The sequence below is a fragment of the Anguilla rostrata genome, chromosome 5 (genome assembly GCF_018555375.3).
Source record: "Anguilla rostrata isolate EN2019 chromosome 5, ASM1855537v3, whole genome shotgun sequence".
NCBI classification, from domain to species: domain Eukaryota; kingdom Metazoa; phylum Chordata; class Actinopteri; order Anguilliformes; family Anguillidae; genus Anguilla; species Anguilla rostrata.
Window position 1 is genome coordinate 48,670,369 of NC_057937.1, and position 27,296 is coordinate 48,697,664.

At 43.5% G+C, this 27,296-nt stretch overlaps 1 protein-coding gene across 4 annotated transcripts in view; it reads right to left on the reverse strand.

Annotated features, from left to right (window-relative positions):
* Window positions 1-27,296, reverse strand: part of LOC135255511 (talin-2) — a 114,272-nt gene that overhangs the window by 72,892 nt on the left and 14,084 nt on the right. For 3 of the 4 annotated variants that reach the window (XM_064336777.1, XM_064336780.1, XM_064336779.1), the window contains exon 2: window positions 10,557-10,604. The gene's annotated coding sequence lies outside the window, so the exon portion shown is untranslated. The remainder of the gene's footprint in view (window positions 1-10,556; window positions 10,605-27,296) is intronic. The other variant, XM_064336778.1, reaches the window with a different exon arrangement.

A 27,296-nucleotide genomic window follows, 5' to 3' on the forward strand; every position in this document is an offset into this window, starting at 1 on the left:
TTTTATCGCTAAACTCAGCTCGGGTTCATCGTTCCTCTGCGGGTTCACAATAAATCCACATAACTGTCTCCAAGCTGGCGGTGCGACCGCGCGTCGTCTCCAAGCAACGAATCGCGGCTTCTGCACCGAGGTACTCCATTCTAAGTGTGTGGTGTCAGAGCCAGTTCATTTTGAGGCACGCTATGAAAACATGAAAATGGTGGTGCTAAAATGTAGTTCATTTCAATGTTTCAGGCGCAATAATTATTCATTTCTTTCTCGGCAATCTTGTATGAAATACGAAAACCACATTGACATTTTTCCGCTCAAGACAGAGACTAGTAAAGCTGTACTGAAGATTCATGGGTGCGAGCGGGCAGCCGAGACCTTCCATGCACTGGAGTACCGTGAAATTACACTACAAATTTGACGCAGCACTGTAAAACTGACAGAAACAAGGAGCCAGAAAGACATCTACATATTTATTATGTAAAACAAAGCTACAGTAAGTCTTCTCTATTCCCAGTAAAACAGAAAATACATTTTTATTCTCACTAATAATTCACAGCAAGCCTTAGCTAAATGAACAAAAATAAGAAAAAAAGGATATCCTTGTTTTTACAGCAGCTAATTGCAAGCTTTTTTACCAGGGCTGCTGTATCTTGTCACATATAAGATAAGAGTTTGAGAATTTTGGCTCAACAGAAACTTAAGCAAATTAAACCAAATTACAGGTGAAAAAAATCTGAAACCTTTGGAAACCTTCTTCAAATTAATTCCAGGTAAACCACTCCATCATCCACTAAACCATAATGCCTTCTGTATTACAATACACCCATTTCAGAATTAAAGCAAGAGAAACGGTGAAAATTAATTTTGCAGCCCTTCTCTAATATGACTATCCCACATACATATGAAACAGAGAAAGTAACCTGCATTACTTTGTATGGGATGATGCTCTAATTTGGACCTGCATAGGCTTTCTGGGTCTGAACGGACACAATTTCATATGTTAATAAACATGTCAGGATACAAAACATTTGTACATACTCTCAAAGTGGATAAAAGATATTAATGGAATTCCCTTCATAACCCTGAAACCTTGAGAATTTCTTGAGAAGTTAGGCAATTCAGTGGCATGTTTCTATGGAATTGGCCAAGACATCCACCCAAAGATTACTGGACATTCACCCTCCAACTGCACATTCACACCTTTCGCGCACAGACCGTCCACCTTCACACACACTTCCACCAGGATTGTGCCGTTCCCCATGCTTTCTCGTAATCGTTCAGGCAAATTGGCCATTTACATCCTGAAGTGAACAGGGAAGCTAAGGCAAATGAGGCATAGATAAAAGTTCCTCACTCTCATTTCCTCCTTCCCCCTTTGTGTTTGGAAAGCCAAGTCACCAGCGCAGCGTAGGCTGGCCTGTGTCTTAGCGCCGAGGTTTATACTGAGGGCCAGTAGTCCAGGAGTCACACAGAGAAACAAACAGGTCACCTCAGGCTATTAATAGAGCTGCCAAGAGCCCACTCTGCCTCTGAACATCTCCCCGTACACTACTATGGAAACTTAATAGACCAAAAAGCAAAATGGTGCAGCCCCAGTGTATTGTGGGATAGATCTGCAGGTGGATGGCATGGTGTGGTTAAAGTAAAAATAAACTTGCTGAGCACAGACTCAAAAGACATGAGATATTATAGTGCCACAGTGTGTCTCTCAACTCGCAAGTCATCTGAAATCTGATCTCAAGATAAGGAAATATTTCGTCCATTTTTTCTGCACTGTTGATCTGTTAGAAGCATCTTCTTCTGCAGATCCCTCAGTGTGTGAGGTCGGGAGCCCCCTGTGTGTGACTGGTAGAACTTCAGAAGCAGACAAGAGTGATAACTATTGTCCTCCTCTCTTGGAAAAGAAAAGATATCAATGATAAATATTGTCCTTCTCTCTTGGTAGAGAAAAGAAAAAAAAAAAAACTCGCCAGAGAATATGCGGTCACTCTAAAAATACCCACCAAAGTAGAACATCCTCAAGTGCTACTGCTCACAGTGCCTCAGAGATAACAGCAATAAATAGACGATTCGTTTTTCAGCCCATTTAATGAGAATTAAAAGAGCAAAACCTCCACTTAGCACAGCTCTTCAAAGCAGGCGTGCTGACATTTCTCAGCTGGAATTTTTAAAACTCAATTTGCGACGCACAGGACTTTTTTAATGCGCCGTGCATCCGAGGCCCTCAAAGCCATGACAAATGCAGAAGGAACCAGCTCTGATAAGTAAAAATGCCTGGAGACAGTGACTGCAGAAGCTAACTAGATGGTAACTAGAGCTTTTCATCCTGAAAACGAGCCATCTTGTTTTCCGGTGGAACATATGCCTTGCATGTCACCGATCGACCGATGGTATTAATCAAGGCTGCGGCAGCCGCTTCTTGCCGTAGGACACCCAACATTGAGGAGGGGTGGGGCCCAGGGTTGGAGCCACAGGCTGTGCGCGAGCCATCTGCTCCAAAATCTGGAGTCAGATTTGGACCCTCTAGTTCTGAGTGGCTCTAATCTATGCTGTAGATGGGTTGAGGCCCTTCAGTTCTGAGCATCTAATCCATGCTGTACACGAGGTTAGAGAAGCTCCTCTTGCTGTCATAGATCATACTGTCCTGGACAGTGCTGCAAGATGCCAAAAATGAATGAACCTGTGCGCACGCACGCAAAATAAGCATGGCCTCACTAATACACATGTTTGCAGCCTGACGCACCCAGGGACACATACTGTACTGTATGCATTTTATTCCACATTCTTCCACATACTAGCCTAATTCTCATGTGCACGCACACACACACACACTCAGTCACACTGTAAACTGAGAGTACAGAACACACTATGTTCTGTGTAGTGCAGTGTGAGCACTGTACGCAGTGAGCACAGCAAGGTTTACTGGCAGGAGAACTCAGGAGCACCAGGTGGGTCACGCCTGAGGGCAAACAGAGGAAAACACAGACAGAGCACTTTATTTCCTGTACCGTAAAGGACCAAATCCTCACGCGCCAAGTGCAATGTTCCTCATTTCTAGGGATTTGATCAAAAGGGAAGTGAGAATTCACCAAGATTCTTCAACCTGAACATGTGATAAATTCATAAATCCAGGAATTAAACTGAAAAAAAACCTCCCCCTCTCTAGGCCACTGTGGGAGGACTGAGAAAGCTGTAGTTGAGAAGCAAAGCTTCAGTGTATTTTCTACCTCCAGGAGCGGTCAGTGTGGAGGCGTGACCTCACAGCAGGAGCTGGCCATGTTGACCAACGGCATTTACTGTACACGACTGCTGGTCTCCATAGAAACAGAGCTTGCTTGGATTAATGACCGGTCCAGAGGGGAGGAGCAAAAAGATTATCAGGGAGGATAACAGCAATGCACACTGGGTCCCATTATTCAGGTATCCCCCAGAAAAACAACAGGAGTGAATCACTGCTCCTAGCCTACATTTTACTGAATTCCTCCTCTTCCTTTGCAAAAAAGAATTAAATGAAGGTGGCTGCTAATTTGCTGGTATTAGTCATATTTGTCTGAGGGACCTAGATTCCCCATATGAAAAACAGCCCATACCTTTTGCCGTTTCTGTTTGAAATGTATACCTAAATGCCTCTTTTTAATTGATAATTGAATTCCTATTAAAAAGGAGCCCGAAGATTAAATAATAATACCAATAACCATGGCAGCAACAGCAACTACAACAACAGCGGCAAGATCTTTCATTTTTAACAATTTTCCTATTACCAAACCACTTTACAGGGTAAAAGCTGTACAAACTGAATCAGCGATGCGATCATCAGCACACGTATCACAGAAAGAACACAAAATTTAAACAGTATCAGAAAAATAGTACATTTGAGGCTAAATGAACAAATAAAACAGTATTTCCTGAATAAAAAAAAAGATATAATTTCACACACCAAAGTAAAATAAGTTGCTCCGAGCTGCTAAGGATCGGTACTTCCAACTAGAATTTTTCTGTGGATCTCATTCATGGGGCCTCTTGCAAATTTGCAGTCATAACAACAACAACACGCACTCTAGGCTGTCCCACTGTACTGTATGCCTTTCCTGGATGACACATTCTCTCCAAGCACAACCCACATGCCAACAACTGCATGAGGTCAGGAACCCTCACAGCCATCCACCCGCATGCCCTCCCAACCACAGGCGCTCGTGTGTCAGCTACACTGCAAGGCCCGGGGCGGCCACAGAGCTGGAAAAGGCCTTGTGAAGCCTGACACTGCAGGCACCATATATCATACTCAGTGGAAAGATTATGATAAATCTCAGCCCGCGTGAATCTTCAGACTTTTTGATAGTGTCACTCAGGAAAGCGTCGTGCTTCAAGTTTACCCGGTTCTGGTTTTTTTCACCTGGAGTGAATTACGCCTTTTGCATTCAGGAAACAAATATGAAAAAAAAAGTGAACTGCACTTGAATAGAAAATATTGTGTACCCTTGTCTGGAATTTATTAAAATTGTTTTTTTTTTTTTTTAAACTTTTTTTGTTCTTGACTATTTATGCTCTCTTTCATTCAACAGAGCAAAAACAGATGCTTGCATCAGATTGCTGTTAGCTATATGTTCAGTTATGTTCCTTCCCCCAGAGAACCTGACTAGGGAGTGTACACAGCAATGAAGAACCCTGGTCATCTTTGCTAGTACAGATCTATCACCACCAGGAGCGTCAAATGATCTGACTGGTCTCGTGAGAGTGAATACCCAGAGTTCCCATGATCCCACATTCTTCACTCTGCCATATTTGGAAGGCGTTTGAAATGAACACAGTCCAGCTCTCCAGAGCAAACACTTCTCACACTCGGATATTCCTCAAGCTCTTTCCAACGGCACACAAATCACACCAGCGCGCCACAGCCACGTCCCATCCTAAGGCACAGCCTCCCTCTGCCCCCTTTTAATAAAGAGCACAAATGATTTGAGACAGAATCAAGTCACAACAGGATCCCAGCATTACAGAAACAAACATTCGATTGGGAAAGTTCATGATTAAGTCTTGATAACGTGAATGCAGAGGGTGCAGTGGAGCGAGTGCATTTTACTCCACACAGCTTGCATCCCTCTGTCCGAAAACTGAACTTCGACCAACAGATGGACAGGCATGTCACTGCATAGTAATACTATTATGAATTTGAGTAGTTTGCGTTATGATTATTTTTAAAGCATATTTTCTCAAATTTTCTCATCAACCTGGAAATGCCATTTTGAGTTATCATCACAGTGGCACCTGCGCCCATTCAAAGGAGCACTGCAGCTGAAGAGTGTTCTCTCTTCTAATTCAAGAGCCTATTCTACACCCTACAGCTTCCCTACCTTGAGTCAATCAGAGAAGCGCATCTCTTAGCGCTGAACACTGGGAGCACGTGGGCAGCTGGGGCAATGATGGAGGAGTGTCTGATAGCCCAGGGAGCCCTGGCTAAAGTAATCCTAACCCAGCCCCGGCAGGAAAAGGCAAACTGTGTCCACCTTGCTACGCACTTCCACTCACAATTAGCTAATGACAAGGCTGAGGCTTTAAACTGCACCTATTGAGGCTTCCCCTACGGTCACTGGCATGAAATTTTACTGACACTTTACCCACTCTGCAACTCAAGTATCTTCAAGTATTCCCCATTCCACCCACATGACAATGAAATGAGAAACAAGAGGACGGTCCGCCCAGTAACACACCCACGCAACACTGCAAGACCACCAACTCAGCAGAGCTGCATGAGAAAATACACAGCGAGGCACACTTTAAAAAAACAGGGCGCTTCCCAGTCCCCGATACAAACAAAAAACAAGCTTCTTTCTCCTCCACTTGCAGAACATTTCAGCCAGTCAAGATCGTGGGGGCGGGGACAAAGGCATTTTGTTTGCGGCTTACAGTAAAATCTCTGTAGGGAGGTTGGGAGGGTAATTTGCCTGCTCCTTCTTGTATTGCTCTGTTGCAAACGGGCAGTGATTGGCTCTGGGCCGACTGCGCTGACCGCCCCAGTAAACCGCCACGCCCCAGTAAACCGCACGCTATCCCGAGCGTCTTGTGACCGCCGCCTGGCTCCTCCGGCCGCACCTGGGACCGGGCCTTTGGCTCCGGCTCCGCGTCCTGGCCGGCGGCTCTGGCCTGGGGCCCCGTTCACACACGGCCGGCCAACGAAAGCGGTCCCTGGAAGGCGGCTGTCTGGTGTCTGCCTCGCCACAGCGATGTTGAAAGCGGCCGAGTGAAACTAACAGAGGCCCCTCCTCCCCTTAATATTTATCCTTTCTGCAGCAGCACGGGGAATGTTAAATCCTCTGCAAAAAGTGCACAGCACAGACACTGCTGCTTTCCAGTGGAAGCCAATCACTGGATGAGGTCTAAAAGTATTTACAGTCTACATATCTCACTGACCTTATCATATATGCAACTGAAAAGACATTTAGAGGTAGAAACCGATATTCTTGCATTTTTGAGAATGTCAATTGTACTATTCAGATAGTTTTCCTCCAGACAGGAAAACACATGGAAAGAGATCAAGAAGTTACAGGGCATACAGAATTCACCAGAGCATTTGATCCTGCTCATTCCACTCCGAGAAGCACCAAGCCCTGTCTGCAAGGAGTCGTGCCACCGCACCTGTGCCAGGGATGCGCCTTGCATCGCTGGGGAATTCTCTAGAAAACAGGCCACACTTTCAGTGACCCCAGATGGCGGGGGAAGAAAGACGCGGGTGGCTGCAAATCGCTCTTCGCCTGAACCGCCCGCCCTGCTGTCACGCCGCTCGTTTTATCGCTCGGGTAAACGGCCGAGGTCTCCTCGCTTTATCAAGGGGGAGGGCAAAAGCAAAAGAGAGGGGCAGGCTGTTGACTAAATATTTACACATCGTCCATTCTGCCAGTTACCATGACTGCTGCAGGTCAGTCAAGCCTTTGCTGGGCCGACAATAAAGACCTATTCACAGGTAAGGCCTCACTCACTCACAGTGGGGAAACTAATTAAAAACTCCAAGATGTTCATCATGCCAACCAAAAATAAAAAGGTGTTAAATGAAGCGATCTCAAATCAGTCCAGTTTTTAGTGACCATTGCAAAGCATTTAAATGAACTAATTAGCCTACAGGTAGCAGTCATAGCATTACTTTCAACTTCAAAGATGCACAATTAAACCATCCTATTAGTCTTAGCTTAGCAAAACCATCTATTAGTTTTAGCTTAAGCTCAAGAAATGCACAAAAATGGAGAAACATGAAGAGCTCACTTCAGTGATTATATCTAACAACACTTAATCTGCCAACCCTGAATTTATGTAATGAGTAGAAATAATGAATTGATTTTTAATAGAGCGATTTAGAACTATGCAACCATTAAATCTTCCGCTATAATATCAGCTGTCATGTAACGATGATTCATATTTTTTCCTGGCTCTGGTTATTACACTGAACATCTGCTTCCAGTGTGTAGGTGTTTGGTAATACTTGCATGATTTTATTAGAATAATAATAAGAAAATCAAGAGTGATTTAAAAATTATGAGCTTACTTAATCAGAGGGGAACTCCATTGGGACAAACTTCATACTGACTACACAAACCTAGGGCTCTAAACAGTCACAAAAGACCCATGATTTCCAAGCCAGAGGAGGCCCATCTGTGCTCAGAAGTGCTCACATATCAGAAGACTGGCTGGACAATACTTTGAAGCAGTATGAAGCACTTTATTAAACACCTCACAGCCTGCAATGAATTCAGCCTCCAAACGAAGCCTTCATAACACTCAGAGAGCTGTACCACATTTGATGATACATGCAATATATTATAATGTGTTACCAACAAGAGCACTCCCTTCTCATGCAACAATTCTTCACAGATCACCATAGGAGAATTATAAATCAGGATGTGTGAACACTTCTGAATTTTAATTATCATTATTCATAACTGAGATTGGCTTAAGGCAAACAGGTGTGGTGCTTCTATGGTCACCATGTCAAATGTAGACACATGCCAACTTTGTTTATAAAAAAAACAAATAAAAAAAATAAAAAGAGTGATAATCCAGGGGGTCTGATTCCATGTGGCCCTAAATAGTCAGTAGCAGAAACGAAAGAACCGGTTAAAAGCACCGGGCTCACAGTGAGAACTGGGCTGGCTGGTGCACAGCTGCTTCTCCTAGCCCACATTCTCACACAGCTCCAGGGGAAACCGCTAACGCAGACCCAGGCCACGGATAATTACTGCCGGAGACCAATTACTGTCCCACAACCAGACCAGGCCCGGAAACTGAGTGAAACTGTACAGTTTATGAGGCGACCAAACAGACCCAAAATGGCAGAGATTGCCAATGCTTTTACTGTAGCTGTTGCATACAGGCTAACTTCATCATCCAGAAGGAAATACACAGCACCCAATGACCAAATAACACCTTGGCATTGGAAAGCCATGAAAAAGACAAGCCAAGGTTTAGCAAATGGCCTCAACATAACATATCACATTGAACCTTCGCATTCCCCAAATGTGTGCAAAATGTCTACAAATTAACTACCAACAAGCATTATCAGGTATACAGATATGAAGGGAATAGCATAGAGGAAATATACTTGCTTTACAGGTAAGGGACAAGCATACACAAGATAAAAGGACAAAAAAAAAAAAACCTTGAAACAGATCAGTAAATAAGAGACAGAATTACAGTACAGGACACAGGCTATAAATAGCCAGACAAGGTCGCCCAGCTGGATCAGTTTGAGAGATATGGCCACTGCATTCGCTCTCCATATTGATGAGGCTTTACCAGCACGTTTCCAAAGGAAACAGCAGAACGAAAAGCAAACAAAGTGTTTTAAAATGTGAGCAGAAAGCCTCATAAAACAGACAGCATGCACATAATGCTTCATGGGGATTTGCCTTCTTCACACAGAGGTGCCTACAAATGTTTAAATTGGCTGGAAAAGTATAAACAGTAGCTTTTCTTCAGAACAAATGACTTGCTTCATGAGGCTACACTGAGCATGCAGGGTACTCCAGGTCTGGTACTGGCAATTACTTGAGATCACAAACCTGTATGCATTTCCCCAAGCAGAAGTCATGAGAGAAACACTAACAAGAAACTATATCAATCATGCCTTTATTATAACTTCTAATTAAAGACGGGCAAGGGCAGTTTAACTTTTCAGGCCTTGTGGCCCTGAAACGTTTGATTCCACTGCTTTCACACAACCTGTCTTTTCACAATCAACACCTCCAAACCTCTGCCTGATGAAAGTCTTGAAACACACCCCCCCCCCCCACTCCCCCCTCTCGTGGGTGGTGGTCCGATGTTTCACACCCCAGGGGAACGGAAACTAAAAACCCCTGGAGTCGGATCTAAGAGGAGCAGGAAAAATGGGACGGCTCTAGTGTTTGAAGTCTCGTCCTCGCAGAGGTCCAATGACTGCGCTTGCAGCCTGTCGCGTGCTGACAGCTGACAGCCATTACCGCTGCCCCAGCCTCTGTCTGGTCCCCAGACCACCCACCGCAGTGCTAATGACCGGCCCAGCATGCACCTTCACTGTTATCCTTCTGTTTCATGCAGACAAAACCAGCACCAGCACTACCGCAGTATATAAAGTCATCCGCCCTTCAATTAAGTGAAAGGAACACTGGTTATGCTCAAGATCTCCTGCTGTGAGAACTCCACTTACATCCCACAAATCTCCGCCCACTCCGAGTATCCATGGCGCAAAGTGAAGTCATTTCAGTCTGCTGAAATGAATCCCACAGAGTTCCAATGCACATTCGATGACTCTTGTTGCACCCACCCGGAGGAGTTTGCCTGACAGACAGGCATGAACCCTGCCCTGCCCCGCACTGAGGCCCACTCTACCACACACCGCCCTGTTTGGGAAGCCATCTGCTAGCTCATTAATACAGTCACCAAACACCTACAAGAAGCCCTCCCTCCCACATGCACCATTTCACTGCTCGCACTAATGAGCAGGCATGGCAGCGGGCCTGGATGCAGGCCTCTCTGTAGCTTTGAGGCCCTTCAGCTGCGGATGGATAAGGCCCATGGTGGTGCCCGTCTGGACCTGAACCACAGCACACGATAGGTTTCCCATACAGGTTGGCCCCAGTCTCTCCATTTCACCCTCCGGTTCCACTGGTCACCCAGGGCGGCCGTGGTTTGGGCGAGCCTGCACCACGGGTGCTTCCGGTGGCTCCAATTCTCAACATTTTCCGCACTACAGAAACGCCACTTGGAGGATCGGGGCTGCATTAAGCGTGACACAGGGCCTTGAATATTTCATTGCGCTCTCTTGACAGAGTCAGCCGTCACTTACTGCAGCTTCTGTCACAAATCTCCGCAGACACCGGACTCGTTAAGGGCAAACTTCAAGGTTCGAGAGCTCAAATGTTTGAAATGAACTCTTTGAAATAGCCAATGCTGTGCAGGCATCAAAACATAATGGGAAATTGCTATTTTTATATGCTGGTATACAATTTCACCAAAGCAGGCAGCTACAGTACAATACTGAAATGGGAGCACAATCCTGTGTTTTTTCAACGGTAAGATAACAAGCAAATGCTCAGTCTTACCTTATTGCTGGAGGTAACACTGCCAAGGATCTCTGCAGATATTTACAGCTGAAAAGAAACAAAGAGCGCTTTAAGAACAGGAAGATGAAAATCATGTTTGACAAGTTGCAGTAATTTCCAATAATTAATTAATATTAATAACTGTGTGCCACACAGACAGCAGGCAATTTAACAAAAGATAGCATTTACCATAATTTATCATTTTACTTATGCTGACCATCAGATATCTTTGTTGCAACATCTGGTGTGGTGCAAAAGAAATAAGCATTGTGGAACAGTCCCAGACACCTTGTGTTAGAAGAAGCCTGCATAAATTCTTGATCATAAGATCAATCAAATTCTCTGCTAAGAACCGCAAACATCTGCCAACCCAGGATGAAAGAAAATGTATGAACCATGAAGAGGAACCCAAGCTCTTTCCTCTCATCCAGAAAATCCAGAACATAGCATGAGATTCTTCTGCTTGTCTTTGATTGATTATTTTATAGAATTTTATTTTATAATACATAACAGACCTTCCCTTCATCCTGGTCTGGCAAAACAACACTAAAACCAAGTGAACAACAGTAATCTTTCTAAAAGTTACACTTTGAGGCCTGAATAAGGGCAGCTACCAACCACATCTTGTTTATCCCACTGCCCAGTTGGTGCACAATCACAGACGTGACTGTTTGTAGTTTGTACCCGGTGCAGTGTTCCTGAAAGCAAACTAAACATGTGCGGCAAAACCATGATGCCAATCAGACCTGGTACCAGAAAATCCTTTGTCCCAGGTTTCCATGTTGAGGCAACAATGTTCCCTTAAAAAAGTATGTCACAAGTTGTTCAAAAAGTGGAACATTATTCCATCGAGATCTTGCCCCATTGGAAAAAGAAATAAAGGAGAGTGTATTTATATCTCCTGATATTTGAAGTTTGCCATATGTCAGTCAATTTAATAAGGAGTGCTCGCAAACAAAAGACACTTGGGGGGAAATTCATCATTCCAGGAGGCCTGAAGTTAATTAATACAATAATTAGAAGAAAGTCACGATGACTGCATACCTACAGTTAAATGCCACTGTATACCCTGCACCGCAACTGAGTCAGTGTAACCCATTTTAAATGTTTTATAAGAGACGACTCCAGGAGACAAGTGTGTGGTGCCATGACTTATCTGTGCCATTGGAAAGCCAGTCTGTTGTCATAGGAGCTCACCATTTGTAGGGGAGGCTGTTAATCTGATGAAGCTTCTGAAAGAAGGGTCTGACATATATGGAGACACAATGCAGGACAAGAGCCTGAAAGAATATATCCTTTAAGATCCCCCTCCTCTTTAACCTGATTACAGTAATGAGCTTAGAGACTGCCAAATGCACAACACAAATCACCAACACAAACACAGACATGCTGCAGACAGATGAGACACACACACACACACACACACACACACGGTCAGCACACAGAGAAACACGAGCACACACACACACATACACACACACACACACACGCATATCAGACAGAAACATGTACACAAACATAAACACAGCTGCTGGTGTGGACAAATACAGTAAGGATCACTTTGGAGTTTGTACAGAATATCCTGGTGAAAGGAGGTACAAAGAGAAAGGCAGAGGATACACTGTAGAAGAGAGCTGCATGTGAAGGAGAGATGCAAATGAGGTCAGAGAAAGAGAGCGAGAGTGAGCGAGAGACAGTGAGAGCGAGAGAGAGAGAGCGAGAGAGCGAGCGAAAGACCGTGAGAGCGAGAGAAAGAGAGAGAGAAGGAGCGATGGTGCCTTCGCGGGAACTCCTATTTTTACCCAGGCCGCACGTGATGGCCCGTGGCTACAGAAACACAAGCACTGTGTGGATAATGAGCACTTTTGTCTGTGCTGGTGCTCGTGACATCAGCCAAGGCCCACTCAGTGACAGCCCTGTGACTGATGCAGGAAGGCCAGGGGACATGAAAAGGATCCTTCAGTGGAAAATGATCACATTCCAGTCTTCCTCCTCTCAAGTCTCGGACAAAAAAGGGCCTCAAACTCAGCACCCTCTGCTCCAGGGCTGGGGGGCAGGGGGTGCATGGACTGTTGGGGAGCTGTTGTGGAACTGTAACGTAATTGGGTGACTGGACGGGCCTTGTATTTCAGAAATTCTGTCATGACAACTTGCAGACAGAGATACTGAGCGGGATATCCCCAGGCAGTGGATCAAATCCCCCCCCAAATGCCAAATGTACCACATGGACAGACAAATATCAAAATGAGAAATTGGCACATTCCTCAATTAAAAAAAAAAAATGTACTCAACTACAACTTTTTTCATTTTCTTCCCCCCATCAGTGTAATATGAAGTCATTATGAACACATTAACCTCGAAAGTCTTGCATCCATGAAGCAATTCAGGCTTCATTTCTGCTCGCCAGCTTCCACAACACGTTTCCATTTACCTTAGTCACACCTGACTGCAGGCGAAAAAAGCCAACAAAAAATCACAAGAACAGCCAACTGTGCCAAAATTCCCTTTGGCCAGACCATGCTGGACAGACGTATGGCTGGATAGGTCATAACAATTAGGTAAGGAGCACTACCTAATATAAAAATGGGACAATTCCTCCATTAGGGATGTGATGTTTGCACTCACATCCAATAAATCACAATAAACTTCTCACTAAAAAGAAATCACAATAAAATCATTTATATTGCTGCTGTATCAACTTGTCAATTTAAGAAAGGCAAACAAATAATAATGGTGGGGGCAGCATGAGTTTAAAAAATAAAAAACAAAAAAGTTCTGCGGGCCTTGTTTTCTGAAAGCCCAAAGCCGATATTCTTGATAACAAACACATTTTAGAAAAGGCTTCCTAATTAAATTTAATACAGTGAGTGCACGCTGCCTTCATAACAAGATGCACTGGTGCATCCATAATGCTATTTAAGAGTGACTGCACTGCACACATGCATTGGGCTCCTTGTATTCTTAATCCTCGCAATCCAGAAAGTGCATTTAGATTTACATAGCCTAATTAAAGTTTCCTGCCAACAATGAATTTAAATGTAAGACACGGGCACTTCAAATAAAATTCTCATAAAGCCTATTTTCAACTCTTACCTAAAAATATAAAAACCTTACACCAATCAGTCAGTACTACAGTAAAAGTATAGGGATTAGGACAGCTATTGCTTTTTAAAGAGCTCTGATCAATTCAACAGCATGTAGGCTAATACTCTCTACCAGGTATCCACTAGATACCAGAACACAAGGGGACTGTTTAATGTAAAACAAAGCTACTTCCATAAAAACTGCTATATTCAATATTCTATTGACTCAGGCCCCTGGGGGCCCTTGAAGGCACTGTAGGGGGTCCTTAGAAATACTGTAGGGGGTCCCTGGCCAGACTGTATATGCAATGACTATATGCATATATAGGAAAACATGATGTAACCCTTTTTAAAATACTATGAAGGGTCCCCTGGATGCCTTTGAACCTGGGTGGGGGGTCCCTGGATCCAAAACGGTTGCAAACCCCAGTTCTGTAGGGGAGCAGGCTAAAATATTCCCACTAAAGCCTCCATAATATTGGAAACATCACGAGGCATGTAAAATATGGCATAACCCAATATGAAGTAACCAAAGTCTGAATACAGTATCTGTGCTTCATGACCGCTGCAAATCACGAAATGACGAGAGTTAAAACGGTTCACTAATGTGTCAAAAATGTCATCGACAGCAGTCGCGTGTTTGGCCGTAAATTTAGACTAAGACGGTAATCTAGCAGAATGACTTTCATTCCTAAAACCACTGTGGTCAAAAAAAAAAAGAGTTCTTTATTTCAGTTGACTGTGCTGCCATGTGGCTGATACATTTACCCAAAGACGCAGCACTGCTTGCTGCTCATGGGCTAGATTGCTTCTGCCAGCAGTGCTCCAACCACTGTATTTGGTTACAAACTGTGTTAATGGATGTCAACAAAATATGCCAGAAAATTGAGACATTTTCTTTACACGCTGTGTGTTCCATTCAGCTAAATACACTCTGCTTCAAATAGTAGCCTATATCACTTATATTTGAATAAAATCATCCAGGACATGATATCTTTACAAGTGGTTTGCACTGTGCAACAGACCAAGACAAAATGATGAAAATCCTCCACTCATAAACAATCAGTCCATCAGCCAATCAGTTTGACCCTGCTCCTGCAGTGTTTTTGGGCACAGAGAAGGGGAAATAACAGTAAAGCACAAGCCTCCTGAAACCACAGCATTAATTTCCTGTTTTCTGCTCATGAAATTCTGCTCACTTAAGCTTCTGTCAAATCCATAACAGAGGAACAAAGTTTTGACATGGGATGAACAGCAACACAAATAAAACTGCAGTAAAACAAAAACGATGAGAGTAAAAATATCCCCCGAATATTAAAGCCCATGGTATGAAAAATAATCCTTGATAACGACACGGGATGAATTGAGGGAGAGGAACAGAGAGAGAAGGAAGAGAAAGTAAAATGAAGGGAGGGAGGGAGGGGGTAGAAAGAGATACCTCCACAGAATTCAGGCGAACGTTTCGTTTACACTGTTAAGTTTGTCTGCCTGCGGGAAGTTTTTATTGCGGTCATTATTTTGTTTGCGTATCCTGCAATTCTCCTCCTCTTACCCATTACCATTATGGCACCTCTCCGTTTCAAAAGCGACCACACTTAGAACCAAGAAAAAGACAATTTACACCGGTGCTATACTAAACCGCTACAGTCTATGCTAAATACAATCACTTGGAAATTATATTCTTAAAGACAAATGAAAAAAGGAAGGACAATTTTTGTGGAAATGACGACATGACAATACAGTTTCCCAAATTTACAATAAAAAGGAATTGTAAATTAAACTTTTTTTGTTCATAAGTAATCTGTTCTATTAAATATATATATATATTTACATTTACATTTGTGAAATAAATTGGAGTGCGATGAGACAAAGTGTGCTCTGTAACCTTACGGATATTAGGAATTGATTTACGCCAGGCATACTCAAATCTGGCCCGCAGGGCCGGTAGAACTGCTGATTTTCTTTTCTACCTGACAGTTAACTGCTTGATTAATGCCACTGATTGGCCAGGGTCACCCGCTGTCGCACTTTTAAAATCCGTCCCTATTAGAGGCAGTGTTGCCAGATCCCAATTGGGCTACTTTTTATGTTATTGTGCGGGAACAAATGGCTTTGGGTGGGTTTACAGTTTTCAAATCTGGCAACACTGATTAGAGGGAAAGATGGAAACCAGCAGTACTACTGGCCTCGGGGGCCAGATTTGAGTATCCGTGATCAACTCCTCATCATTCAGGGGAGTTTTACACAGAGACTGGGGCACAAATAATGTTGAGAAACAGAGAATCACCGAAACTGACACTACAGATACCCTATTAACGGACAGAAAATCAGGTCAGTGTGCTTCGACTGTAAAATTCTCTGTCTGCCACTGTCTGATTGTTTTTTTCTGATTTATTGTACCATGTAAATATTAAGGGGTGTAGCTAAACAACATCCATAGATTTCAATCCTACGACCAAACAAATATGGATGTAATTTGAGTTTAATATCTGTTCAGTAAATATAATATTTATGGTGGAAGGGGGAGGTGGGGGTGGTGAACCTACATTCTTGCATGGAAGGAGCTCAATAGCAGCCTTTGGGGTGGATGAAAGAAACCATATTGTTGCTGATGCTCCTTTTATAACAAATTCACTCATTCTGCCTTTTGATATCAGCATGCCAGAGGAAAAGAACCATACTAAATATAGCCTAGTTTGTGTAATAGTAGTACTTATTCATTCCTCCACTTTCATTTGTTGCTTCTTTTTTGTCCATTAGTCTAGACAAGCTGTTTTGAGCTGCATTCAAATGCAAAAATAATAACTGAAGACAGCATAATACAAAACAAAATATTGTAGGGCTGTTCCACATTTTCTGGCTTATGACTTCAGTGTGGAGAACGATATACTGCATTTGGCTCAAGAGCCACACACATGTAACGCTGTGATCCAACCGTGTGATTTTATGAGCCATTTCCAGAGGGAGGAAAGAAAGGAGGAGGAGGAGAGTAGACACGGAGAACAAGCTCTGTCAGTGCTTGGCTCCATTTCAGTTCTGCACAGTGACTAAGTCCATCAGCACACTGGAAAAAAGAGTTTGTTTTCCTGGCTGCCAACTGCCATATGTCATCCTGCATACTGTAAGCAGGTACCCAGTTTGGCACCACTCTGCTTTCAAAGGAGCAGGGTATGCAGAAATAAGGAGAGAGCCGAAACTGGAAGGATTTGTCATGCGCTGCAGCAATTAGCTAAGAGCAAGCCTGAGACGCCCATTGCAAGGCTAAGCGCAGCAGAATTAATCGGCAGACTCCCGCAGTGGGTAGTGTGACAGTGAAGCAGCGATGAGTGACGGAGGAGGTGGAGATGGCCGCTGCAGAGCGAGCTCTGGGCCACGAGCAGTCTCTGTCACTTTGCGTTTCTCATTCACTCTGCCCCACCATCTTACTCTCCCTGCTCCTTTGAGTCTGACTGATGTCCAGTACCTCCACCCCCACAGGCATCCGCCAAATTGCTACAAATGTCACCGCTGTTGCGAGAAGGTACCAGTGGGCACGCATATTTACTTTGTGGGCACATATGTAGTCCACTCTCTCAGTTAGCCCCCATGCTAAAGAGACCACTAAGAATCGCTGGAGAGCAGAAGAGCATACCATTGAGGTCACTGGAGTCCCTGATTTTCCTCCAGAAATATGAGTGAGCTGCACCAGATGTACACAGATGGCTTAAACGGCTCAGGGAAGATCATCAGCCTCTCTCTCGCTCTCACGAGGCTTCCACACAAACTTTTTGTACCGCTGCCTGATCTTGAAACTATCAGAGGTACGGCACTTAGAAATTAAAGACCATTTTACAGTCTAGATCTACACCATGGGCTCCTTGATGAAGCTCTCATTAAACTACCGAATCCCGCACCAATACCCCAAATGTAGGTCAATTAAATCTGTTTATTAAAGACAATAAGTGCAATATGCAGTTATCTGCATGCCTGGAAGATAAGCCTGCGGACACTGTGGCCTTCCAAGACCAGGGTTGAGGTACTCCTGATACAACCTACCTCCAGGACAATACATGAGTAGCCATTCAGGCATGCACGTATGCAGGCATGCAACCCGCTGGTGTAAGTTTACGAGAACATGACCGGCTGCCTATTCCTGATTCCTGGGTCTCTCAGTAGATTACACCAATCATCAATCACTGCTGCCAATAATCATCAATGGCTAGGTTTTCCTTACAGTATGTGAATAAGAAGGCACACATGTGTGTCTTTGATTAGGATATCAAATCTAACATCACACAAAGCGTATAAAGCTCACACTCTCCAGGTTAAAAGCTACACCTGTTTCCACTGAGGCCATCATGTCATTTTTCCACATTAGTTCTTAAGAGCTGACTCTATTACCTCTGATGGAAACGGGCCCAATTGCAGCCTCTGAGTGTGAGTGAGATGTTATGTAGGGGATTCCATTGCAGGGATAAAGAACTTTCCCCTGTCCCGGTGGATAAAAACATCAGTGGCTTTTTTATTTATTTATTTTCCAAAATTACAGCAGAGACGGTGTTGATATCTGTGGCTTTGTCTGCAGTATTACAACAGTATTTTTCTTCAGCTTTACTGTAAGGATATACAAATCTTTATACCCAAGGGATGTAAAAAGGGTATTGTTAGAGGGAAATAAAAGGTGTAGACCATACCTATTAAGACTGTCATTGAGGAGAAAGATTTAGCTGCTGGCTGAAATTCATACCATGGGCCAGTGTAGAGTTACCCCATTAAAGGTGGTCATGTTTCAGCAGGTGAGGTGAGATTCAAATCCTCTCCTTTAGCTAGCTTCCTTCTTTAGTTCCTCTCGTTGTGTCACAAGGGAAACCAAACCGTCTCAGTCCTTCAATCAGTCTTAACTCAGAAAAACACCTTGTACAAATGATTAATGTGCAAAAAGGATACACATCCTCAACTTCCCAAATAGCAAGGAATGAGATCTGCTGGAACTTCAGGACAAATCACGGTTAAAAGCACATTTTCCAAAAGTGATGTCTGAAAATCTAAACCTCTTAATACCCTTTTCCATTAATCAATTTTGTTATTAGGACACATGACCACCAATCTGAAGATAGTCTGAGGCGATCAAGGTCACAGCGGACATGGAATATTCTGGATAGATGAGGCGGGGATTCTTTTCAATCCGGTTTTTGCCAGTCATTCCCAGACATAAATCTGTCACCATCTGGGGCGCTGCATTAAGCCCTGATCACTCAATGAGGCCCGCTAAGTGTCCGTTGGCGTTTTATTACTGCTGACACAGCTACGCAATTAGCTAAGTGGGGGTCACCGGAACGCGGGCTCGGCGAAGGGAGGGAGGTGCGCTCCTGTGCCTGCCGCTAACCAAGCCATTCGTTCAGAATGGCAGCGCCCCGCGTAGCGCGGCCGCACCGACATCTGCCTAATGCAGAGCCGCACGGTCCCCACACCGCGCACCGTCGCGTCTGCACGAGCTGAACAATGAGCGGAGGCATTTCAATAAATAAATGGCAGAACGTGCCGGAGCCAGCATCCCCGATTCTGTGTCTTCTTGTTTGTTCATTTCCGTGGTGGAAATGCCACACCGATAAAATCATTTTAACTGCAAATTTGCTTCCTATCAACAAGACGGCTTCGGCCTGCGGTACATCAGCTCATTTTTCCACAATTATAGCTTTTATACACAACTGAGGTGACATTTTACTTTGCCAATTTCCCACATAGCTCCCATTGTTCAGTGAGCAGTTTTTTCTCAGTTAACTAAACATTCTTAATTTCAAACAGCACCCTGTTCTGCTCTGGGTTGTAACATAAAAAGAGACACAAACAAGTGTTTTCATTATGTTTTTTCTTAGAGAGAGGAGACATTTTTTCACACCTCAAACACTGCAATCACATCAAAGTGTTTGTGGTTTTGATTTATACATCCATATATAGGCTACACACCGTTGAAAGCGCGGCTGTTATTATTTCTAATGGCTACAAACACTTCACTTCCCTTGGAGGTAGGAATAAGTAGGCTATACAGTACCTACACGGTCACACTATGGTTCTTTTCATGGCAGACTAGCTTAATTCTTAAATACAGCAAGAAGGCGCATGAACGTAGTTAGAATCAAGGGAGGGAAAGAAGACGACCATACTACAGATAGTTCCACAGTTATTGGCACTGTTGATAAGAGATTACCAAAAAAGGCTGCATAAAATAAACAACATGGGTAACAAGCTATAACGTATGCTCAAAATGGGATAAATATATTACATTCTGCAAATACAATTGTTCACAAAAAAACTTTAATTAGCCTAACACTGCCCCCCCCCCCCCCAAACAGGCACCCTGTTCTCAAAACTTTGTGCACCCTCCTTTTACAAGTATAACACAACTGACTGGCCTACTGTGTTTTATTAGAACAGTGATCATATGTGGAGGGTCTCCAAACCAATTCTTCATACAGAATCCTATAGACTGCACTTGCAGACTACCCTCCACAAAATACTGCTGTAAGTAACTATAGAGGAAAGCCTCAGTTAATAAAAACGTAAACGTTAGGCTAATTCTCAGCAGAGTAGCCTACTTGATAAGCTTCATAGGAACATCTAAACTGTCAGTAGCAGCCAATCCAATGGCAGCTTGTACAGTACTTCAAAAAGATCCTTTAAAAGACCCCACGCAATGTGGTGAGCTGCTTATTTTTCTAAACTCCATGCAGATGAGTTTTGATTAATATGGCAGCGGCAGCTTGAAGAAAGGATCCTAACAGTGTACAGTAAAAAAAGGTCAAAAGAGTTCCCTTATGCTTTTTAAATCCCATCCCAATCGCCATGATAACCAAGTAAAGTAAACAAGCCAAACGTGCGCATGGATTTTTTATATGAAAGATCAGCACCATCAGGAAACAAGCAAAACAGAAAAGTAAAAAAAAAAAAAGAATTAAAACAGAACTAAATAATGAAAACATCATTAGCAGTCACAAGGACCAGAACCATAAGTTCTACAGAACAGCAAAATGACCAACATTACACCCAACAACCTTAGGGTGGGTAAGAGGGGTTTCCAGGGCAAGACACTGATAGTGAACCTGTGCTTTGCCAAGCAGAGGTCACTGATGCAGGTTAACAGATTACATAATCCACTGGTCTCTGCAGTCAGAGACCTCTGTTATAATGCAGCATCTCACATATTTCGGAAAAGGTTTGCCTGTTTCCTTCAAAAAGGTCTCCATCCTATTCAAGCTCACGATAGGGTGACCAGACGAGCAAAGCAATATGTACGTACTGGAGATACACTTTACATTTAATAGCTTTCTGAGTTCACTGATGTACATATCCAATTAGCTGTATGAACAAGCAACAAACTGAGCATGTTGTACAAGTGTAAAGTAGAGACTAAGAAGATTAACACTACTCGTGGAACATTAGCACTTAGCGCTTGCACAGACACACAAACATGCAGTTCGTTTCAATTCATCAGTTTGCCCTCTTGGTATTAAAAAGTAATGTGCATGTAATGGGGAATCAGTGCCAAACCTACCATAAGTTCATATTCATGTATTACTACTGTTCATGCTAACATATTTAAAATATATTTTATTATTTATTTTGAATCAATGAATGCCTAAGAGCAATTTAATATTCATTTCAATGACAAGATTTTCATTTCAATTACAATTTTCAGTGATCCATCAGAGACACAGACAGACAGACAGACAGGACAATCCAGCTGGCTACTATCTGAAGTAGGAACAGTAAAATAGCAGCAGAGATCCAGAGCTCTTGTTTCACCTGCTGTTTACCTGACTGACCCAACATGGCTCAGGAATATGCGTAACTAGCTAACAGAAACTAGGTGTTATTCCCAGGAAACACAGCTGACGTATGCAAGTTCCATACAATTTGGCCCAAAGCACAGTCACACAGAAAGGAGGAAATTAAATCAGTGTTCCTCTCTTTCTGGTGACTGCAGTCCTTTATAAGCATCAGTGCTACAGATGTTGCTGTTATAGTGATTTATGAGAGAAGCCAGGGCAAAACCACCACCAAACAAGAGGCTGCCTCTTAATGATCAGAGCGCTCAAAGCAAAGTCACCCCTCGCAACCAGGCTGCTGACGTCATCTATCAAAAGAACAGCGGTGCAAGATGCTCCCTGGTGTTCCTCTAAGAAATAAGGAACAGCCTTATTCCTGAGATGAGTAGCGCACCTTGATTATTAAAAATGTTCCAGTTCTATGGCTCAGAGCGCTCCTTTTTCACACAAAGCCATGACCATTTATCTTGACCAGTAAAATCTCACACAGCCGTAACCAAAACTCTGGGCTTGAGCATAGAATGCACATGGTCGATGAATTATAAGCAATGTCAAATAACACTAATGCTGGGGTTAAAGGGCACTGCGCGATAAGAGCATTGATTTGTGTCACAGCTTTAGTTGGCTTGAATGACTGAAAAAGGATCAAACTTCAGTTAAAAGGCCACATTCAATATTGTTATTCTCTAACCGCCCCCCTGCCCCCATGTCCTATCGGATCCTCTTTCAACTGCGGATTTCGGGAGTTCGACAACATCTGCGGAGCAGCTGTTACCAGCACCCTCCCCGTGGGGGGTCAAAAGGCCAGGAGTCTCGAGGAGAGACACAATTTAATCTGAGACCATGGAGAATCTGTGCGGAGTAAAACCCAAACGGAGTTTGTGGCTCCGCCTCTGTACTATACAAAGCAAGATATTTGCCCTCCCCTGCTCCAGATGGAAAAAAAAAAGATTGTGAATAATTAGCTGTGCTCTGGCTGGCAGGCAGGCCAGGACCCTGTAATTCCATTAGTGCCTCAGCTCGCTCCCCCTCCATAGCCATGAATGGAGTCGCAGGCAGACCGGCTGAGAGCTCATTCGAACATCAGCACAAGCGTGCATAAAGCCATGGTTTACACTATAGCTGGACTCGCCGCACAGCGGGTATATACAAAGGCTTAGCGAGCTTTTTAGAACAAGCGTGCTCCACCATACTGCTTTTATATGGTTCCCTTTACAGCCTTCTTCTGAAGTAAGTTACCCCGACGCATTTACTAGCTGTCGAATAACAGCATCCACCAAAGGCATTTGAGAGCGACGGCATGGGAACCGTGTGGACATGTGGATGAGTGATTTTGTGCAAAACCATTTGACTGAGTTTTACGCTCGCAAGACCTTTACCGCCAGTTAAAAGCCTGTTCCAAATCTCAAGGAATTTCACAGGACAGGCAGGATACCGGCACCCCAGTCCAAAGCCTGCTACTGTGTATAAGACAGTTCTGCACCACAGAGGGGCTTCCCATGTCTGTCCTCTCATTTATCCCCCACAGTTAATCAGTTAAAAAAACACCAATGCAACACCTAATTAAATCTATGCGATCCCACGAGCAACATGTCATTAGTCTCCGGGGAGATTTGTTCCCCCCCACCAAAACATTTAATAAAGTGGGAGAATTACCCTCCCACAAGAAGGTTGCTGTCGTGTGCTTCTGTGCAGCTGGGCTTGCAACGCAAAGGTTGCAGGTCACCTGGCACGGCTCCCTGGAGCAGTCTGTAATTTCTCCGGCAAATGCCCGGTTGCCCTGGGCAAGGTTGCTAACGAAACAAATGGGCTAACGTAACGGAGGACACCCCGCGCGAGGCGCCCGGTCGAGCGCGGGTGGAGGCGTGACTGGCGTTGTCCTTCCTGGCATGGCTGGCACGCGCCGGGGTCCCTGTCCAAGAGACACCCCGGTGTCCAGGCTCGCTCCCCCTGGCACGCAGCCTTCTTTTGGGGCCTCAACGGGGAAGCTGCACCAGCCTGGAGGCCTGGGACCTGCGTCGGCAGTAATGCGATGCTTTTTAAAACCTCCTGCTGTGCTTAGAAGTCATGGAATGCCACGCATTAACAGAATGGCAAAGGTAGCATAGGGACAGTTTTTAAAATAAATAAATACTGAAATAAATACCCCTATTGAAAACCTTTTTAACTTTTAATGTGTAAATAAATAAATTGACAAAAGTTAACTCAGGTCACCTGGTCTCTTGGGTCGGAATTGGCCTCTGATCTTAAGGAAAAAAACAAAAAACCAGCAGACTCTGTGGCTCTCCTGGACCAGGATAGAAATATCCATATAAAGTAGGGATGTCCAATCTTATCCGAAAAGGGCTGGTGTGGGAGAAGGGTTTTGTTTTAGCCCAGCACTCGTTCTACTTAAGGTCTTAATTGATTATTAATTCACTGTTGAATCATGAATACGTTTTTTACATTTTAATTTTTAACGCAAATGATGCAGCGCATGCCTTTCTGCTGTACTGTTACCCTGTTGCCTTTGCTTTCCAGTAACTTTCACGCCAGTCACAGGTGGAATGAATGCCTCAACAGGAGCAGAGCTGGAAGTGATTGTTTCAGTCCATCATTCCTCTGACACATTTTCCTAAACAATCAGATTGCAAGGTCACCCTCATAATAATGTCAGCGATCATTAAATCATCTTAAACTCACAGCACAGGTGAACTTTATTCTAAACCTGTGTAAATCAAAGCTCGAAAAAAGATATGACAAATGATCTGTTTGCCTTCAGGTCACGTTTTACAACAGGGGAAAGCCAGAACTGGAGCTGCTCATAAATGCTGCATAAAAACCCACACCTCTAATGTTGCAGGGAACAACGGAAACCGAAGAAAAGCATTTCTCTGTACTTGTACATGCTGTACATGCTAGGAACACAGATGCGGAAAAAAAAACCTACCTCTACCAGTTTGGAAAAATGTTTCCCTCTCATATAATGTTCCATTTCTCTCAGGGGGAATGAACAGAATGTGTTTGAGAGAATAAAGAACAGACGGGCACAATGTTCCAGTGAGCCAGTATGTCTGGGCAAGGGGGAAGAAATCAAGTGGTCAAGAGAATGGTGCTTTAATTTAGTGACGTACATATTTACCCCACCCACTTTTCTTTGTCCTAAACAAATAACAAAAGTAAATCGATTTGGTTCCTTTTTGCTGAAGCACATGCACAGAAAATGGCATTATTCAGCTGCCCACATCTGGGTATCTCTCCCCATAACTGCTGACATCTCCCAAGGCCAAGAGCTAGTGTAAAGAGATCCCAACCCTGACCTGGCCCCCACTTAGTCAGTCACACATAAGCCTGGCCTATTGTGATGCAGTGAAACTCTATTCCGCTTTACTCAGACGGTCTGAGAGTCCACCTCTATCACCCTGAACACCACCATCCGTCTCAAAATGTGTTTCTCATTCTTCTACAAGTGCAAACTGGCAATTCACACTGAGGGTACTGTGACCCATGGGTCTTTCAGCCAATATTCACTGGCAGTTGCAAAACACAGCTGTGCACCTTTGATATTACATATTACATTACAGGCATTTAGCAGACGCTCTTATCCAGAGCGACTTACACAACTTTTACTTAGCACTTTACATTACATAAATAGAGACATTACATGATAGAGACAGGGAGATAAACACAATGAGACAAATGCAATACCCTTAGGATTGTCAGTAGTGACAATTAATAGGTAATAAATTGAAAAAAAAAAACTAACTACACAGAGCTTACAATCCTTTGGAATCCAGAGAAATACTTCACAGAGCCATCTGCATGCAAATTATTTCAAATGTCAAAACAAAAACTGGCACTATGGGGAAAAACTGACAGACAGGGAAATGAATTAACCACTGACAGAAACTGCAGAAAAAGAACAAGCAAGAGCTTGGTGGCTTATACCCGCTCAAATACACCTGTTCTGTGCCTGTGGAACACGGAGACAAGCCCCGCCCCTCTTCGTCATTCAGTCCCCATTCACCAACACCACTTTCACCGCCACAGAATAAAATTCTACATCAGACGCTGCTTTTGTTTATACGCAGATACATTTTCAATGCGCTCGCTGTGTGTACAACAAATGGGACGAGCGAGATGGCACTCGTGCAGGAGTTCAGTGTACTGTAAGTGAGCTACAGCGACAGAAGGGAAGCATCATCTGCAAGCTTGGTCTGTGCTGTCACTGATGCATATGGCTGGGTGTTTGTCATGGAAGTCATGGGTTTCACGGATTGCGTGATTTTGACTTTCCCCGTTTTTGCCATTCCTGCGATTTCTTGTTTTTAGTGCTTTCCGCGACTTTTTTGGCAGGTTTTCATGGTAACTGTCAACCTTAATACAGCCAGCAGTGTGATCTGTATAGGCATAAGCATTTTAAGCACATTGCCAAATGCTGTGGGAAACAAAGTTCGACAGTGTTTAGCCCAGATTCTGGAATGTGCTGGGACCAAGACTCCCGTCCTTACCAGTTGTTGCGGTCAGATGTTTGACAGCCCCTGTAAAGAGTGTTGATGTCAAGCGCGCCATGATGGTAATGCTGTCAGTGACAACATGTGCACCATCAAAGACTCAAACCTCACAATGCTGTTTCTAACAACGTTCTGTTATATTAAAGGGAAGGTCTTTTTTCCCATAATGGATTAAATGCACCAGGCTATGGCATCCAATGTAGTTTATTCACATTTGCCCCTAGTGGCAACTGTCCACTGATTTTTTTTTTTTTTAAACTTCAAGCACTTACTATACTGTTGCAACTGTTGTTTCCCACTGCATAGAACAACATCTATTAAATTAAATAAATAGTTTTTTTTAAATACTGCTTTTTTTTTAAATAGTCTACTCCAGGACAGCTTCTGGTGGTCAACTAAGCTTTCTTATTGCAGATCAAATAATGGCTGTTAGTGATTGATAATTAATAACTGACTGACAAGAAGACCTCTTGCTGAGGGATGACTGAATTTCAGGTGAGAAAAACTGGTGTCCTGCCTCATAATAGAAGCCCATGTTTTTAATGCTCTGGTGTGAGCCAACTGCAACCTTGTGTTGTGAATATATTGCATTCTTGACATGGCTCATGAGGGCAGTATTAAACAGATGTATTTGCTTCATCCTCATGAAATCATGCATTGAGCACTCCGGTGCTGTGTTTAGAACAAAGAAAAGACTGTTGTACTGTTTTTCAGAGAACTGAAATAGAAGCGTTACAAATGGGTCATTTATCCAGGTCAAAATTGCCTTTATTGAACTAGTTTATGTTTCTCTAAAATAACAGCAATGATTTGAGATAGCATTTATTCAGAAATTGATCATGTAAAGAAAGAAAAGATTGCTGCGGTAGCATTGCTAAATCAAAAAAATGAAAAAAGGGTTGAGGTTAAAGGACTCAACTTCCCACAATGCTCGGTTGTGATCCAATACCCAAGTGCATCAGGTCCAAGAAAGTGGTATTGCAATCCATTTAGAAATGGAGCCTTTGAAACACAGTGCTGTATTCTACTATCAGTAGAGAGACTAAAAATAAGATGACCAGATAACTAGACTCCTGAAGCCCCATGGCCTGATAAACCTCACAATGACCCACACTAGCAGACAGAGCAGGGCAGAGCAGACACACCACTTACTGTAACGCTATTGGATTTTTTTCCAGGCTAAATGAAGGATGGCTGTAGAAATAAAACAGAAAAGTGACAGCATGATGGATTAAACCAACAGGGTATCGACAACGGGGGGTTCCTGTGCTGCTGCCTCCGCAGCTACTGTCGGCAGAGGGAGAAATCCACACACTGCACAGACCAAAGCCAGAGAGCTAGTGTAAGATGATCGCTGGC